We start from the raw sequence: 10,000 nt of genomic DNA on the forward strand, positions 1-10,000 counted from the left end.
GTCATTGTGGATGAAGATGTTAGCGTGAGATTTGCTGTAGTCAGATAAAATCATAAACAGGATGTATTTTGCATCCCTCGGCAATGTAACTTTTTTCTGAAGCATCAACACAAATGCATACCGTGTGAAAGATTGTGTCGTCACCGGATGCAGGTGTCTTCCGAGAGACGAATGTAAAGTTTACATATTGTGTTTAAATGCTGAGACAACTAAACAAACGATATCTGTGATATCGATAATTAGGCAGTTCATATCTATACTTCACCTGAATTGGTCATCCGACCAAACCAGCTACACTCCTGTGATGGAGATGTTTAACACTGTTGTTTTTAGAGAATAAACCATTTTAAAGTTACAATGATGAACTTTATTTCAAGACTCAACATCTCAAACAACACATACTCAATGTGTGTTAATAACAGTAGCACACTAATAAATGGTGGCAGCGCTTAAACTCTAAGAATCAGAGAAAGATCTTCAAGAAATTAATAATAATACTCTAAGAATTAGAGGAAGATCTTCAAGAAATCAAAAATAAAGCTGTAAAAACCAGAGAAAGATCTTCAAGAAATCAACGTTAATGAATCTACAATTTTGACTAAGTAACATAGCCAATCGAAGTCTAAAAACATTTGATGAATGTTATACATACAAACTGATGAACTGGATCTTCAATCAACATCCTAGGAAACCCAAGGACTGACGTTCAATGCTCACAAAACATATCCAGGAAGCACTACATTCAACGGAAACTCGGACGAAACATTGCTAACAAACATCAAGAGAGAGAGAGGATGTGATGACATCACACAGAACCATATAAAAGCTAAGTACAATTTTTCAAATTCATTTCAGTTTGGGCAGTGAAGTGTAGTTATGATGAGTCATTAGTCGATTATTACTGGGGTGAGTGGTTTGCTAATCTTTTATTTTCCTTTCATTAAAGGAAACTGTGTTCAACTCCGAATTCTCATCTAGAATTTTTTCTCTCTTTGTGCTAATTCCTTTTTCTTTCAGAAATTCTTGGGAAATGTCTTGGGATTAGTAGCATTGTTTTGGGGAATTTTATTATAATCTTTGTCATTCAGAGCTTATGCGTTTACGCAGTGGACGTCTGTATTCATATAGATATTTTGATAGAATTGCAAGGGGTCGAAGAGATAGGAAAAGAAATACAGCAGTCATGACGCCCCCTGTGAGCCCCACCCATGGACCTAGTGGCGTAGGACAGATTAATCCTCTCCCGATTCATTTATTAGTGTGCTACTGTTATTAACACACATTGAGTATGTGTTGTTTGAGATGTTGAGTCTTGAAATAAATTTCATCATTGTAACTTTAAAATAGTTTATTCTCTAAAAACAACAGTGTTAAACATCTCCATCAAAGGAGTGTAGTTGGTTTGGTCGGATGACCAATTCAGGTGAAGTATAGATATGAACTAGAATTGCAAGGGGTCGAAGAGATAGGAAAAGAAATACAACAGTCATGACGCCCCCTGTGAGCCCCACCCCTGGACCTAGTGGCGTAGAACAGATTAATCCTCTCCCGATTGTGACGCTTGTAAATGACATGTCTGCAATCCTTCCTTTTCAGGGTCGGGTTAATGGGTTCTTGCCTCAAAATGTGGAGTCATGGATTTCATCCGTCGATGCCCATTTAAATGCCAAACAAATCGTAGACCCTTTTGTACAATTACAAGAAGCTAAAAGTTTTATAGATTTTTCTAAGGGGGATGCGAGTGCGTATTTAAGAGGTGTTTCATTTCAAGAAGCAGTTACCTGGGATGATTTCAAAGTTAGGTTACGCGCGGTCTATGGGGGTGAAGAAGCCTTGGATGTAGTGTTAACGTTAAGAAATACACTTAATCAAGCCACTATGAATCGGCTTAATGTTATTGAGAGAGCAGCTCTCATAGCTGATAGGCTTAATGAATATCAGGATATTTTAGGTAATTCCACTTGGGTTACTAGAGATAACATCTCTGTGAAAGATTTTTTACGATTAATGTATTAAACTTGCATGACACTTATGTTGCCTGAAGCTTTAGTGCGGTGTTTTGATAAAAAGTTAACGCCTGTAAGTACGGAATTGTATGTATATAAACAGATAAAAAAACACATGGCTAAGTGTCCAGATCTCGATCCCGTGTTAACTCAAGTTTTTGCAAAGAATGAAACAAAGCCACAAACAATGAACGTAGTTAATAATAGTCAAGTAGCGGGAATGACGTGTTATAATTGCAAACGTCAAGGTCACTTAATCGCGGACTGCAGAACGAAATTCTGTTCGGTACATAATAGTTCGACACATTCGTACAGTTAATGTTACTCGCGTAGGACACAACAGAATCCCAGAAATACTCAGTCAATTCCACAGTCAGTTCCATATGGAAATAAAAAAGAAAAATCCTCATTTTAACAATAAGAAGAAACAATCAAATGTCAATGCAGTTCAGAGTTCGAAACAAACAAACACTTCTTTGAATATCGCTGAGCCTGGGTCGTCAAACCAGACCTCGCAAGGTCAGACTAATTTTCAGAATGTGCAGAGCAAAGCAAATACCTCATAATTAACTCCAGTGGGGAAGAGAGTGATGTTGGGTCAAGGTCATTCATGTCAACATCAATAGTATTGAATAATCAATTTAGTGTTTTATCAGATAATTGTGAGGCAATAGATTTTCCTATGAAACACACGGCCGAATTAAGTATAACAGTGCATGCTCCCGTAGATTTGCAACGAATTCATACAATAATAAGCCAAAATGAGTTGAGACCAACCTTATATGCTGTAAATTTAGAACACAAATCCTTTACGTTATTTTTTGACTCTGGTAGTCCACGTAATATCATGGATTTGAGGACACATCATTTGTTGTTTTCGAACTTTCCGATTGAAAAATCCGGATTTAGACTCTCGAGTATAGGAAATAATGAATTAAATGTCATAGGCATAACTCATGTTCAATTCAAAGTCGGTAAACGCACGTTTGCCGATACATTTGTTGTTGTACAAAACATAGATATGTATCCAGCTGTAATTATAGGATACCCATCTATGGGAAATCAAAACATTATCTTAGCCCCTGCCAAACAAGGCGTGTATATCAAAGGGAAATTCTATAAGTCTTCTAATACCTTAAAATCAGTTTTGGATAAAAAGGAGACGACAAATGTAACCGTAACGTACGTTGAAAAACCAATAACTTGTCTCACTAATAAAGAAATAATATACGCGACACAGCAGAATTCTCGTTCACCTGTAATATCATCTTGCACGCAATCTATCGAGCCAAACGTACCTTCGAATTTAATAGTGCAAATAAAGAAAACATTACCGGGATCTGAAATATTAATCCTTTCCGACACTTTGAAAACTACCGGATTGTCTGTCACACAAGCTATTTATAAAGTAGGCTCACATCAACAATGTAATATTGAAGTCTGTAATCATTTAAATAACACTTTAGTAATTCACAAAAATCAACATATCTTGGGTGTAGAAGTTTATAAACATTGTATTCTTACCGTTGCTGAAATCAATCACTCTCAATCAGTTGCGGATGAATCCCTTTTGCAATCTATTAAAAATAAAATCAATAAAGACATTCAAGATGAAGAAATTCAGCAGAAAATTTTTGGACTTTTAACTAAATATCATGATGTTTTTTCCACTACGGATGGATCCTTAGGAAAAACAGATGTGATCGAGCATCAAATAAGGTTAAAGGACAAACAGAAAATGATCTATGTACCCTCGTACAGACTCCCTATGAAATTCCAGAATGAGATAAATGATTAAGTAGGTAAAATGCTAGAAGAAGGAGTCATTAGGAAATCGAACAGACCTTATAATTTTCCATTAATAGTTGTACCGAAAAAAGATCGAACATGGCGTATCTGCGTCGACTTCCGTCGTCTAAACGAAGAGACGATCCCTGATCGATTCCCAGTGCCATGTACTGAAGATATTTTATCTTTGTTAGGTCAGAATAAATATTTTACTAGTTTGGACTTACTTAAAGGCTTTCATCAGATATCATTAGAAGAAGATAGTATCCCATACACAGCCTTCAGCACAGCCAGGGGACATTATGAATTTTTCCGTATGCCTTTTGGTTTACGTTGTGCTCCTATAACATTTACAAGAATGATTAACATAGTGTTTGGAGACTTGTTAGGGTATATATTGCATGCCTATATGGATGATCTTGTAATCTTTTCCAACACCTCAGAAGAACATCTACGTAAGTTAGAACTAGTACTACAGAGATTAAGACAACATAACTTAAGGGTAAAGATTAGTAAGTGTGAATTTTTCAAAACAGAATTAATATATTTGGGTTTCATGGTGTCAAGCCAAGGTCTTAAAGTAGTCCATGATAAGGTGTCGGCTATATGTAATTTTCCCATACCTACTAATGTCAAGGGAATACAGCAACTTCTGGGTTGTAGTGGATATTACAGGCGTTTTATACGCAACAATTCAATAATAGCCGCTCCTTTAACTGATCTTACGAAGAAGGGCGTAGATTTCATATGGTCTGAGCATCATCAACAGGCGTTTAATACTTTGAAAGATGAACTGTGTAGTTCTCCTATCTTAAAATTTCCTGACTTCGGTAAGGAATTCTTCATTGCAACAGACGCCTCAGACTTAGGAGTAGGAGGGGTATTGCTTCAGCAATATGATAAACAATTTTTCCCGATAGCTTTTTATTCTCGAAAATTGAGAACTTCCGAAAGTAAGTATGCAGTAATAGACAAGGAAGGGCTAGCTATTGTTAATTCACTAGTGCATTTTAAGTTCATAATTTACGGTTATCCCGTTAAGTTTCTTACTGACCATAAACCACTGACCGAGTTCTTTAAAGGCTTCAACCACAGCCCTAAACGAACTCGGTGGCATTTGATCATTCAAGATTTTGGCGCAAGAATCGGGTATTTACCTGGGAAAGCAAATATCATTGCGGATGCATTATCGCGCAACCCCGTGTCATCTTGTATGGAGCCTTTAGTTGAATTAATAGATATTTCAATATCCATGCCTATTGTTAAAACGATATCTGAACAAGAAGATTTAGGCTGGAGCGCTGAATTATTACAGACTGAGCAAAGAAAAGATCAGAAAATAAAAACAATTATAAATTCTTTGAAAGGCAATCATAAGGAAAAGGGATATATAAAGTATAAGCAGCAGAATTATATAATCAAAGATAATATTCTGTGTTGGACTGTGACAAGGAAAACCCGCAGCACACCACATGTAACTAACGACCAGGTGGTAGTACCAATCTCACTTATTTCCACTGTCCTGAATTGGTTGCATTCAAATCCATTACATGGACACCCTGGGTTCTCATTAATGTCACAGAAAGCCAAATCATTATTTTATTGGCATACGATGCTTACAGATATAAAAAGACACATAGCTAATTGTCGCACATGTCAGGAAAACAAAGGGCATACGAAAACACCTGTCAGCCTAGGGGCTTATCCCGTGCCCAATCAACCCTTTGAAAGAATACATTTAGATTTGTTTACAGGATTTTACAAGTCAGACAGAGGAAATAAGCACCTCTTAGTAATTATAGATGCTTTAACTCGATGTAAAGAACTAATAGCGCTTAAAACTAAAACTGCGATTGAATGCGCTAGGAAGTTTTACGAGTGTTACATTTGTAAACATGGAATTCCACACATGATAATCTCAGACTCGGGTGGTGAATTTGATAATCACTTTCTTACCTCATTGTGTGAATTCCTTAGCATAAAGAAAATAAATACCATGATATATCACCCAGAGTCGAATGGGCTAGTGGAAAGAGCAAATAGAAAAGTTTTAAATATATTAAGAGTAACACTAGGGGGATCAGACCCCAACTGGGATATTGCAATACCTGTGGCACTGAGTACTCTGAATCATTCATATCATATATCAATTAAAATGTCACCGCATGAAGCATTGTATGGTACCCCAGTTAGAACGCCTTTCCATGTATTAACCCCTACAACTAATCTATCAAATCCTTTAAAAGAATGTATAAATGCAAGCAAAAGTCGATATGATATCCTTCGTAAGAATTTAGAAGAATCACAAATCATAATGAAAAGGAATCATGATAAAATAGCGAAGCCAACTAAAACATATACCGTGGGTGATAACGTATATATACAGATGAATGTGCGTAAAGGACTCAATTATAAACTAACACCTAAGTTTGAAGGCCCATTTAACATTTTGGAAACATTAACGGCCAATAGGTTTAGAGTTCAAATCGTATCCCAACCCATGGATGAGAGAATAGTGCCATTGGCTCACATAAGAAATTAAAAAAAAAAAAAAAAAAAGAGTGGGAAAGAAGTGAGGAAAAATTTTTTATTTGTGTGATTAAAAGTTTTCTTCTTAATACAGGAGTAATTACATATATTTTTCTCGTTACAGGTTTCCAAGATGAATTTTTTGTTGTTGGGAGTGATATTGTTCGCTCAGACATTTTTCTCGTGTGGGATGAGCTCTAAAACTAAAAGTATAGATTTTAAATATGGCACTATAGTTGAAAGACAAGAAGACGTTTTTATTACATCGAGCAACGTAGTTGTAGAAGTGAATATGCAAGCAATTTTTATTCCAGAGAATGATGTCAATAGCTTAAAAACCGCCATTTCAAGGTTTTCTGTCTCATTAGATGAGTTGCATAGAAGACATTTTCATTTGACTACAGAGAGTTCGCTTGGATCGACATTAAAAGTTGCAGAGATGCTATCTGATGACTTGCAAAATAAGACTTACGAGACAGAATCTTTGGCTTGTGACCTTTTGATGTGGACTGTAGGACACGAACATAAAGAAAGACGAAATCCATTTGTTTTTGCTGCATTAAACATTTTTGGGTCTATTGCAAGTTTAGGGTTAGGAATTTCCAATCGTCTTAAGATTAGTAATCAAAATAAGAAAATTGAGTTCTTGACTCATGAAGATGAATTGATTATGTCAGAACTAAGGAATCAGTTAGCTTCAATCAATCAAATTATGGATTTAGTAAATGAACATTCAAGTAATATCATTCAGATTGTGGAAGTACAGGATTTGTTGGCAACGTTAACGTATTATGATTCAAAGATAGATCACATACATAACAGAATTGCACATTTCATTGAGAAATCCAAAGATTATGTAGAAGCTATCACGTTAGCAACTAAAGGTGTACTGTCGCCCCATTTGTTGCCTATAAATTACTTAAAGTTAGTTCTGGAGAACGGAAGGGATAAACTAGGCTATGTTCCTTTGTTAGGCGAACGTAGGTTAGAATTTTATTACAGCCTAATTACAGTAAGCGTTGAAAATAACAAGATTAGGATTACAATTCCCTTTGATTCTTCTGATGCCTGGCAATCTTACAGGATATCACCATTTCCGACTTTCATGACGAATCACTTAAATCCAGTAATATCCAGTTTGACAGGACACGTATTGATTTCCCCAGACAAAGAAACATATACGGTCATTAAAGACTTAAATCAATTAACTCACTGTTCAGACGCAATGGATAGAAAAATATGTACAGCTGACTCATTTGAATTCCATAAAAACTTAATGGATTCATGCGAGTTAGGCATAGTGCTAGACGATGCTCTCTCCCATACAAGTGAAAATTGTCTGGATAAGCTTTATCCCTTGGACAATAATGAGTTCAATTGCAGACTGAACAATGGCTCGTGGATACGATACGACAAGGACGGCTTCAATGTATCATGCCCAGACGGATCCACGTCCTTTGCACACATCTTTGTTGCAGCAGATGGTTGTATCGGGACTTCCCCTAATTCCATGGTGACCGGGGTAAGGACTATCATCAGAGAACGAGCCTACTTCGCGAACTTCACGTGGACGTCTACAATGCCAGCACTACCTCTCCCATACAAAAAACAGGTAGCCAAGCGGTTGATGAAATTGACCGAGATGGACCACCTGTCACCGACTTATAAGGAATTTCTTCACCCCATACTACTAGCAGGATTAAGTGTGACGGTGATGAAATTTATCGCCGTGAACATCCTTGTTTGGCATAGGTTATGGAACAGTTGGAAGCTAAAACAGAACGTTTTGCCATATCCAGACAAAACTCCTTATCTAATTCAGTTTAAAGCCGTTTGAAGTGGCCACCTCATTCGCTAAAGGAGTAAAATGCTCTGGAAATTGTGCGTGTACGAAAAGCAGTTAGTACGCTAGTAATATGTAATTGAAGAAATTATTGAACATTGCATTGTTAAAAATACATTTAAAAAACATTTAAAAAAAATCTAAATCATTTTTTCTCTCGGCATCTAATAAAATATATGAGCCGGAATGTTAACCCTGGAACGGTACGGTGGGTCGTCCGCGACCCCGAGCGTCAAAAAAAAGAGGTTTTTCTCACGTGACTCACCCCCGTGACTGAATTTGTGGGTGATCGACCTGCAGTAGGTGTCTCGCCTACACGCTCTAGTAGTGTCCAGATGTGCATTGCTGTAGCTGTACTCCTTCCCCGATTTCTGAGACGCATCGGGGTCGAGCGCGACCGAGTTTACCCTTCTAAGGTAATTTGCATAATTATCAAAGTTATTACGTATTATGAAATTGTCGTAGAATGGTGCAACTTGTATAGGTTATCAGTTGTGGAAAGTCTTGGTGGATTGTTTGGCTACCATGTGCATGATTTTTTTTCATGTTTATGTGTTGGAAAGTGTGCCTTGATGGTTGGGCTAACACGTGCATGTCTTTTTTTTTATCTGAGATGCCGTATATTAGAATGTTGGGCCTTTTACCGCGAGTGCCCCTTTTTCCTTTTTTTTCATTTTTTTGCCAAGTCATTTTTCCGTAAGATATTGCCAAATAGCGTCGTAAAACTTTTGATTTTTTAGTGTTGGAAAGTGTGTCTAGATGATCTGGCTACCCATGCGTGACTTTGTTTTTGTCAGATACGACGTAGTTATTGGTATATTGGGTATTTAACTGCGGTTGCCAATTTCTGTTTTTTTTCAATATTTGTAAAAATTTACTACGTAGTGAGGAATTGCCGTATATTATTGATTTTTTTTTCATGTTTATGTGTTAGAAAGTGTGCCTTGATGGTTGGGCTAACACGTGAATGTCTTTTTTTTTTATCTGAGATGCCGTATATTAGAATGTTGGGCATTTTTCCGCGAGTGCCACTTTTTATTTGTTTTGCATTTTTTTGCTTAGTCATGTTACCGTAAGGAATTGGCAAGTAGTGTCGCAAAACTTATATTTTTATAGTGTTGGAAAGTGTTTCTAGATGATCTGGCTACCCATGCCTATTTTTTTTAGCCAGATATAGCGAATATATAGGTATGTGTTCGATTTTCCTTTGATTGCCATTTTTTTGTTTTTTCCCATTTCTTTCAAAATTACTACGTACTAAGGAACTATCACAGAGTAATGATTCATTTAGATGTTTATTTGTTGGAGAATGTGCCTTGATGGTTTGCCTAGCACATGGCTGAAATTTTTTTTTCTGAAATGCGTATAATAAAATGTTGGCCATTTTTCCGCGAGTGCCCCTTTTTATTTGTTTTTCATTTTTTTACTTAGTCATGTTACCGTAAGGAATTGGCAAGAAGTGTCGCAAAACTTATATTTTTATAGTGTTGGAAAGTGTTTCTAGATGATCTGGCTACCCATGCCTATCTTTTTTTTTAGCCAGATATGGCGTATATACAGGTATGTGTTCGATTTTCCTGTGATTGCCATTTTTTCGTTTTTTCCCATTTCTTTCAAAATTACTACGTACTAAGGAACTATCACAGAGTAATGATTCATTTATATGTTTATTTGTCGGAAAATGTGCCTTGATGGTTTGCCTAGTACATGGCTGAATTTTTTTTTTCTGAAATGCCGTATATTAGAATGTTGGCCATTTTTCCGCGAGTGCCCCTTTTTATTTGTTTTGCATTTTTTTGCTTAGTCATGTTACCGTAAGGAATTGGCAAGTAGT

This window comes from Palaemon carinicauda, chromosome 7 (assembly GCF_036898095.1).
Source record: "Palaemon carinicauda isolate YSFRI2023 chromosome 7, ASM3689809v2, whole genome shotgun sequence".
Classification (NCBI taxonomy): Eukaryota; Metazoa; Arthropoda; class Malacostraca; order Decapoda; family Palaemonidae; genus Palaemon; species Palaemon carinicauda.